Source organism: Gobio gobio, assembly GCF_949357685.1.
Source record: "Gobio gobio genome assembly, chromosome: 3".
In the NCBI taxonomy this organism is placed as follows: Eukaryota; Metazoa; Chordata; class Actinopteri; order Cypriniformes; family Gobionidae; genus Gobio; species Gobio gobio.
In genome coordinates this window covers 66,478,016-66,487,813 of record NC_137099.1, presented here as the reverse complement: position 1 = coordinate 66,487,813, position 9,798 = coordinate 66,478,016, and the positions used below count along the sequence as shown (strand labels likewise).

At 39.5% G+C, this 9,798-nt stretch overlaps 1 pseudogene across 1 annotated transcript; it reads left to right on the top strand.

Moving 5' to 3' along the window:
* The first annotated feature begins 4,683 nt into the window (after positions 1-4,683).
* On the top strand, positions 4,684-6,766 carry LOC307124245 (GTPase IMAP family member 4-like; annotated as a pseudogene). Its single transcript has 2 exons — positions 4,684-4,699; positions 5,988-6,766. The product of its transcript is annotated as a GTPase IMAP family member 4-like (transcript).
* Positions 6,767-9,798: the final 3,032 nt, after the last annotated feature.

Here is a 9,798-nt window from a genome sequence, read left to right as displayed (position 1 = left end):
GTCTCTGCTCTCATCCTTCTCTGATGAAATACATGCAGCTAAATCTTCTTATTTCCAAAACAAGATCAGCAGCACCTCAAACTCACGCACATTATTCAGAACATTCAACTCTCTGCTCTGTCCTCCTCCACCACCTCCCTATCTCCAGACGACTTTGCACAATTCTTCACAAACAAAACAACAACTATCAGTAATCAGTTCTCACCCCCGCGCACTGTGGATTTTAGATCAGCCACATCCACAACTGAACATCCTCTCTCCTCATTTTCTACACTCACTGAGACCGAAGTATCTAAACTTCTCCTCTCCAGCCATCCTACCACCTGTCCTCTCGATCCCATTCCCTCACACCTCCTTCAAGCCATCTCTCCTAAACTCCTACCAGCACTCACACACATCATCAACACATCGCTCTGCACTGGCACTTTCCCTACCACTTTCAAGCAGGCTCGGGTAACTCCACTGCTTAAGAAACCCACATTAAACTCATCACTCATAGATTAACTACAGATCTGTCTCTCTCCTGCCATTCATAGCAAAAAATCTTGAACGAGTTGTTTCCAACCAGGTTTCATCCTTCCTCTCACAGAATAATCAGCTGAAAGTTAACCAATCCGGTTTCAAAAGGGGCCACTCCACAGAGACTGCATTACTGTCAGTCACTGAAGCCCTGCGGATAGCTAAAGCTGAGTCCAAATCATCAGTCCTCGTCCTCCTTGATCTATCTGCTGCCTTTGACACGGTAAATCATCAAATCCTTCTGTCCACCCTCTCATCACTGGGCATCACAGGGACTCCGCTCCATTGGTTTGAGTCTTATCTCACAAGTAGGTCTTTCAAGGTTGCCTGGAGAGGAGAGGAATCCCAAGCGCATCAACTGACCACGGGGGTTCCTCAGGGCTCAGTGCTTGGACCTCTCCTTTTCTCCATTTACACTACTTCATTGGGTCCCATCATTCAGGCACATGGCTTCTCATATCACTGCTATGCTAATGACACTCAGCTCTACCTTTCATTCCAACCAGACGAACCCACAGTAGCTGCAAGAATCTCCAGCTGTCTGGCTGACATCTCTGCATGGATGAGTAAAAATCACCTACAGCTCAACCTGGCAAAGCCTGAGTTCCTCATCTTCCCTACCAGTCCCACTATACAACATGACTTCACCATCCAGTTAGGTACATCCCTGATTTCCCCTTCAAAGTCAGTCAGAAATCTTGGAGTTACATTTGATGACCAGTTGTCATTCAGAGAACACATTGCTAAGACAGCTCGCTCGTGCAGGTTTGCGCTCTACAACATCAGGAAGATCAGACCGTTCCTAACAGAACACGCAACACAGCTTCTTGTCCAGGCCCTGGTTATTTATAGACTTGACTACTGCAATGCGCTTCTGGCTGGACTCCCCTCTTGTGCGATCCAAACACTTCGAATGATCCAGAATGCAGCGGCACGTCTGGTCTTAAACGAGCCCAAAAGGACCCACGTCACACCACTCATCTCTCTGCACTGGCTACCACTCGCTGCTCGCATCAAGTTTAAAGGGGTGGTAAAACACATTCTTTTGAAGGCTTGATTGTGTTTGTGGGGTGCACTGTAACATGTGTTCATGCTTCGTTTTAAAAAAATTGCCTTATTTTTCATATATTTGACCTTTATTCTACACTGCTCTGTCACTCCTTGTAAAACGGTCTGATGCTTTCCGGGTTGTATGAAGCCAGTCCCTCAAAAATACGCGATGGGCTCTGATTGGTTAGCTGGCCCAGTGTGTTGTGATTCGTTAACCGCCTAGTGCACGTTTGTCGGAAACGTCACGCCCCTTACCTTTACCGGTAGACTGCAGTAACATTATTAGAAACAATGTTTTCAATAAAACCATACCAATCTGAGCCCGAATCAGACCCAGAACATTTTAGTGAAGATGATCGAGCAGAACCTATTCATTCCTCAAGAGTAAAGACTGCGGATCTATAGTGATCGCTACTGAATGGCACTGTTACTTTTGTATTTTTTGAAACGATTATAGCCAAATATCTGTCGCAAGAACTAACCCAAAACGACACTAAACACTGGCTTTACTAGTAAGTTAGCCAAATCACACACAGAACCATGTTTAGCAAGCCTGTAGATAAACAATACATAAAAGCTCTAATCAAAGAATCATTTACACTAATGCCAAGTTCACTGTTGAGATTTTAACGTTAGTGTTTGTAACGTTAGGTGTTCGTCAGATAACGTTAAGTATGAATGAGCATTTAACAAACTGGTTTGCAGAACAGCGTTGTCATCTGTTTACTTCCTTGCTACAACCTATTACAGGAAAAAACATCGATGAAATATAAATCAGACTTACAGGTTGTGGCCCGTAAACAGCTTCTGTTTGTAAATCCAGCTTTCAGGACAAGCCGTTGTGTGATTCCTGAATTGAACTCGCGAACATTGTGGAAGTTTTCCTCCGTGAAATGTGCAGCGCGCGCATCCACACACTGGCAGTGTTTTTTTCACGCAGCTGACGTTGTGAAAATCCGGCATTGAACTCGCGAAGATGCTGGAAGTTTTCCTCCGTGAGATGTGCTGCAGGGAGCCCCGCGCGCGCCTGTTCCCCTCTGTCTCATGCACACGTGCATATAACATGCTGTATGTTAAACGCTCTGCAACGCACCCCTGTCCCTATGAAGGCTGAACAGAGCAAGTACCCCAGACCTGCAATCCGGATGAAAATAACAGCGTTTCCTTGGCATCGCGTCAACAACACTCCAGCCTAACTATACCACAACAGCGCCGCGATACAAAATGGCCTCACCCCCCCCTTATTTAATATTCTCGGAGGAGGGGTTTATGTAAATATTGAGCCTGGTGATGTCACCAACCCTGGAGGAATGTCTGTAGTCGCCTGCTGGCCGTTTGCTGTAGTTCTTAGAAACTGATTTCTTTAAAAGCAAATATCACCCTTTGCTTTAAACTTTGAACGTTGTAACTTTGCAGATGTTGTTTATGCACAAGCAGCAACATTACACGCTAGCTAAAGTTAGAATAGTGAAATCGGGGTTTACCACCCCTTTAAGGCGCTGACGCTTGCCTACAGAGACTCCACGCGCTCAGCTCCTGCATACTTTGACTCGATTCTACGACTCCCCCACCAGAAGCCTTCGTTCAGCTAAGGAGCGAAGGCTTGTGGTACCATCACAGAGAGGCAAAAAATCCCTTTACAGAACATTTTCATTCAACGTTCCCACCTGGTGGAACGATCTTCCCATCGCCATACGAAACGCTGATTCGTTGACAACATTCAAAAGTCAACTAAAAACTCATCTCCTCCGTGAGCACTTAACCTCATAAAAAATCCTCTTTCTTCCCTTTTCCCTCCCTACTCTAGCTTGTGCTACACTGAGAAATGTACACGGACTAAGTATTTCAGGCACTTGTTGCGCTCACTCGACTCTTCATGACCAATCGCTTATTGTACCCCCAAGTTGTAAGTTGCTTTGGATAAATGCGTCCGCTAAATGCATAAATGTAAATGTATGTAAATGTAAATGTCAAGGGTCAAGATCCAAACTAAATCAAACACTGATCACCATAATGGTAACTTAAGAATTGTGGTGTTCTCCTTTGGCGATTCTGCTTGTTATCGTCAGGTGTCTTCAATAATGGCCAATCATCACTCAATTAATCACTTAATTATCTCATTAACTTTAACACTGCTTCAGTGTTACTTTAACACTCTTATTTTAACACTTTAACACTCTTGAGTGTGGTCTCACATATACTCCTTAGCAATAGATGATATTTACTCTAAGTGAAATAGCATATTAAGTTGATATATTCTATTTACACCATATAAAAGTATCAGTTCTTTGCAATAGGATGCAATAATTACATAGAGTGTAAATTATTATATTTATTTAAATTAATAAATGGATGCCACCTTAATGCGACAATAAAAGCCCTCCTTACGCTGACCCCTAACACAATAAATGCTTTATTATTATTAACCATTTCATTAGGCACTTTATTTCCACATTTAGAATTTTTATTTAAAGTAAATTTATTTCTGGTGTGATTTGTGATGAGAAAAGAGATAAGAAACTCTGCAAAAGGCGGATTCAAACCCATGTCAATCGCGTCAAAATAAAGATCCATTAGCCATACGCTTTACTGATTGCACCACTAAACACATTGAAATACAAAAACATTTTAGGAAAATCAACATCAATTCAAGTCAGATTATGTGATGTTCTCTCAGACTCAAATTCACAACACAGGAAAGGTGTACAAATTGCACCAAAATACAAACAATATATGTATACACATTTTTTTTTCATTCAGCTGTGGCACCATGTTAAGCTGTCCAATCACAAACCTTGTTAGCCAAGTCAGCTGAACAGCCAGACTCTGAATGCCCAAAACAAGACAATATAGTTTCACTTTGCTTTATTAGCACAACTCTGCGGTGTGATTTTCTTCATTTTGCTTGTCCACAGACTTGTCCACAACACAGGTAAGGCATACCAATTACACCAAAAAACCTTCACAAAAATTATAAAAAACATTAATATTGATCATATAAATATCTGCCAAGGCTTTGCCTTTACATCAAACTTTAACAAGAGCATTCAACAACAGTTCCTCTCATTTCATTCAGGTGTTTTACTGTTGTAGACTGAAAAGACAGATTGAGAAATGGCAGATCGTCCAGGTGAGCTAAAACCTTCATGTATAACATACAATACTATTTACACTGCTTACATAGTTTAAATATTTAATTGATCAAAACAAAGAGTAAATGGCAAAAAAAAATCTACCAAAAAAAGTGCTTAACGTACTTGAGACATTCAGTGCCTTTTAAATTATCTAACAAGTTGTAGCAGCAGTTACTTACTTAAAAAAGCATGCAAACCATTTGCCTTAAAACACAAGTAAAGTGAAATAGGAATAGTATGTTGTGCTGACAAATGCTTAGTTAGTATAGTTCACTTACACAAAAGTTCACACAAGAGTAACCAAAATACAACAGAGTACTTGATCATTTATTTTAAATAAAGTGTAATTGTTGCCATTGTTGTGTTTTGATGCTGCATGTTGAAGTGTGTATGACTCAAGCATGATCAACTACAAGATATTGTTACATATAGAGGGATTATATCAACACATCTAAACGTTTTGCAAGGTGTTTATGACCTAAGTGTTAGCAATAACATTTTAAAAGATCATTATTTGACACAAAATCGACTTTACACTAATTTGTTCAGCCTCTGCAGTTATTTTTCTGAATTTAGTCAAATATTTTTCTTCATGATAATCATATCACCGGATCACTTTTGATTATGGCTTTATTTACATCAAATTACATATTTAGTTAAAACTGTTATTAAAAACTACAAACTGATAAAAATAGTCAAACTGCCCAACTAAATGAAACACTAATCACCATAATGGTAACTGTATTATTTTCAATAAATCATCAACATCTTAACCTCTGTTAATTCTCAATAAGAGCTTCTGTAGTCGTCTGACAGAAATAAAGTCAGTCTTGTTAGTAATGTGTGAAGCTGGTAATGCTGAGATCTTCAGTGATTTACCCGTGGTTTCACTGATAAGGCTCAAGATAGCCTCAGACTAAAATGCTTGTTTAAGCTGTTTTAACTGAAGAATCTGGCACTGACATATTTTAAAATAGGTCAGTGCCATTGTTTTGTCTCAAGATTCACATCAGTAATGTTTTTCTAGGTACATTTACAAAAGATACTTAAATGTCCTAATTGAACTAAGGACTAATCCTGGCTTAATCTTAGCCCTGTCTGCTTTTTTTTAAGCAAGTCTAACTAATTAAATTTTACAGTGTATAAAAAGCAAATTTTAAACTGTCAACAATTATGTTCATAATGCATATAGGTATATGTTGCATTTAATACAAATTAATCATATTCATATTATCCAACAAAATTCATATTAATCCAAAAAAAAACACTTTTACGTTATAACAGATCAGAGGGTTGTTCTGCTGGGTAAAACTGGATCAGGAAAGAGCGCAGCAGGAAACACCATCCTGGGCAGAGAAGCCTTTACAGTGAAAAACTCGCTGATGTCAGCTTCAATGATATGTGAGAAACAAGAAGCAACTGTGAATGGACAAACCATATCACTGACTGACTGTCCCGGCCTGTCTGACACTTTGATTGATAATAAAAAACTGCAGATTTTAGTAGAGGAGTGTATCCACCTGTCTGCTCCTGGTCCTCATGCGTTCCTGCTGGTTTTGAGACTGGGGGTAAAATTCACAGAAGAGGAGAAAAATACTGTGAAATGGATTCAGAAGAACTTTGGAGAAGAAGCTGTAAAGTACACCATTGTGCTGTTCACTCACGGTGATGTCCTGAAGGGTAAACCTGTAGAGGAATATATCAGCAAAAGCAAAGATCTACAGCAGCTAATTCAGACATGCTGTGGCAGATATCATGCATTCAACAATGAGAACAGAGATAATCGAGATCAGGTCACAGAGCTGCTGAAAAAGATAGAAAACATGGTCAATTTTAATGGAATGAAGCCCTACACTAATGCCATGTAAAAAGCAGCTCAAGAGAAGATTAGGAAGGAGGAGCAGATGCTAACAGAAGTTGGAATGAGAGGGCTAGCAGTAGCAGGAGAGGCAGCGGCAGGAGTCGTAGCTGCAGGGGCCAGAGGAGGCGCAGCTGCTTTTTCTGCAGTGCAAGCAGCCGCAGAAGCAGCAGCAGAAACAGCAAAGAAGTATTTAGAGGACTAGAAACTTCCAGCACTATTCAGAACTCTAGAATTGCTTGAAAAGATTTGTTAGCTCTTTGGGATGGGGTAACTGATATACATTCATACAGGCCATTGAAAGGGAATAAAATGACAGTTAAATTATTTCTTGTCAACCAATCATTGTATTTAAAGTATTTATTTTAATTATATTACAGCTACTAAATTATATCATGTAGAGTTGGGGGGATTCGAGCAACACTCGAACACTCATGTCACAAATTTAAGAATTTGACTAAATAGCGGTCGTTTGGCATTGAAGAATGGAGGAAGGGAATTTCTGACGGGTGTCTTTGATTTATTTTTCTTGTTTAGATGCAATAAATTGCATTGCTGAAGTTTTCATGGTGTCAATTCTTTGCAATTTTTCTCCATGCACCATAACAATAGCACCACAGCACATGGCACTGGAATACTGCAAAGAAAACAAATAACAAAGACACAAAACATAAATGTCATGGGGAAATAAACTCAAACAACATTCACAATATAAACAAACATTCATTAAATTAACATTATTCAAACAAATCAACAAAATGTACCAAATAAATACAGGGAAAACAAACTAGACATTGCTCTGCTTGCCAAAGGGACATTAAAGCTCAAACCATTTTCCTAAGTGTGTGTTAGCTTGAAAATAATCTTGAACTACTTTTGCTCTGTTTCCTTCTCACCTAGTAGCACTGTGCCGCCCGAGATCTGGCACACACTCTAAAAAAATAATAAAAGAGGTCAAAATTGTATCTTTTAAGGTACAAGTGGTCATCACTGGGGTGGTACCCTTAAGCGTACATTTCTGTACCTCTAAATCAGGGGTAGGCAGGTGTAACCCCTCCTGTTCGAACACCAGCTCCAAGCGGGACTCGAACCCACGTCCGCCAGCATGAGAGTCAAATGCTCTAACAAGGAGGCTAAAGGCTGCCACCTCTAGCATTGCAGAATTAAGTATGTCACCATTGTTGAGATTCATGAATTAATAATGTCTGATCTGTGACAACAAAGTGTTGTTGTTGAATATTATTTTTACATATTTTCTGTCAGTGATGAGTTCAGTCAAACATTTTTCTTCATGATCATTTTAGTTTATGGCTTCTTTTGATTTGAACAGATTGTGTGTTTTATTAACACAGGAACAAAAAGCACAAACTCGCATTAAAAGTCAAGAGTCAAACTGCCCAACTAAATTAAACACTGATCACCATAATTGTGACCACACATTTTCAATAAAACATCAACATCTAAACTTCTGTTAATTCTCAATAAGAGCTTCTATAGATGTCTTTCAGGGTTAAAGCCAAACTCTGCAGGACAGTGACTCTCTAGGACTGAACTGGTCTACTCTTGCTCTAAGTAGAGGAAAACAATGGTGTAATTATACCCTAAAGACCAATTGTGTACAGTTAAAGGTACAGTTATACATTTTGTTCCCCAAGGAAGAGTGTACCTCGCTCTGCTTGCCAAAGGGATACTACAGCTCAAACCATTTCCCATGTTTGTGTTGCCTTGAAAACAAACTTGAACAATTTTTGCTCTGTTTCCACCCCACATTGTGCCGGCCCAGATCCGGCCCACATCTGGCACTTGTGGAATACTGATCTGGCCCACATGCTGCGTGGAATGACGGACCTTGAGTGGACCACCTGTTGCCAGATCTGTGCCACAAGCAGGCCAGAGCAATGCCACAAGATCTCAGCAGAGGAAGATTAAACAACTCTACAAACAGCATTACCAGCTTCACACATTACTAATTAATTTCCTATTATCACTGTAAAGCTGCTTTGAAACAATCAAGCTAAATGAATGTGACTTGACTTGATTTCATCTAAAGCTGTGGCTGAAGTCAGTTGTAGTTCTTGTGTTTCTCTTTCCTTCAGTGATTCTGCTCATTACCATCAGGTGTTCATAATTAATGTTCAATCATCACTTAATGAATCACTAGTATCTTATTAACACTAACTTTGCTCCAGTGTTACTTTAACACCTGCTTGTGGTTCCCATATGAACACCGAGCGGTGTTAATACAACACCGGGGAATTTACTGTGTAATTTAATTTTTTTTTTTAGCTATTTATCTAAAATATGTATTTCCCCACATTAACAAATTGAAGTTATTTTAAAATCTACAACTTATTCCTAAACAGTTAAAGTTAATGTAAAGTACAAAGAGTGCTGTTATACCAAACTGCAGGGGTATCAGGTTGTGTGTTGTAACAATAATGGAAACATGGACATCAGTTTAAAATTTACATGCATTTATTTTGTTAATTTAATTAATTTTTTATTAAAATCAGGACACAAGTTGAACAAAAAAAATACATAAAACGAGGACAAAGGAACAACGTCAAACAAACTTTGGTTTTAGACGTCAACCCAACTTTCATTTTCAACCAAAATATGACGTCTGACTGACAGAGTCAACATCCTGTGCCTGCTGGGGAGAGAAGGAAAATCAAACCTTGAACAGCTAATGTTATTTTCATTTTACTTTTTGCTTTTGTTCACTGCTACTACTACTACCGCTACCCCCACTACCACTACTCCTATCCCACAAGCTGCTCCTATAATAATTGCAGTTTTCGACAGTTTTCCACAGTTAAACTTTCTCTGTGCCTTCTTAAACATCTCATTAGTGTAGTGTCTTCCATCATTTCTAATCACCAACTCATCCATCTTATCCAGCAGCTCACTCACTTGACTTTTATTATCTCTGTCTTCATTGTTGAATGCATGATATCTGCCGCCACAGCTCATAACAAACTGCCGTAGATCCTGACTCTCTTCTATATGATCTTTCAGTGGTTTACGCAATGAATCAGCGTGAGTGAACACAATGATGGTGTGACGTGCAGCTTCTTCTCCAAAGTACTCCTGAATCCATCTGACTGTGTTCATCACTTCCTCTGTCAATCTCACATCCACTCTGATGACCAGCAGGAACACATGAGGACCAGGAGAAGACATGTCCATGCACTTGTTTATTTCTGCTCTCACTTCTGCTTCATCTGCTGAGGTTTC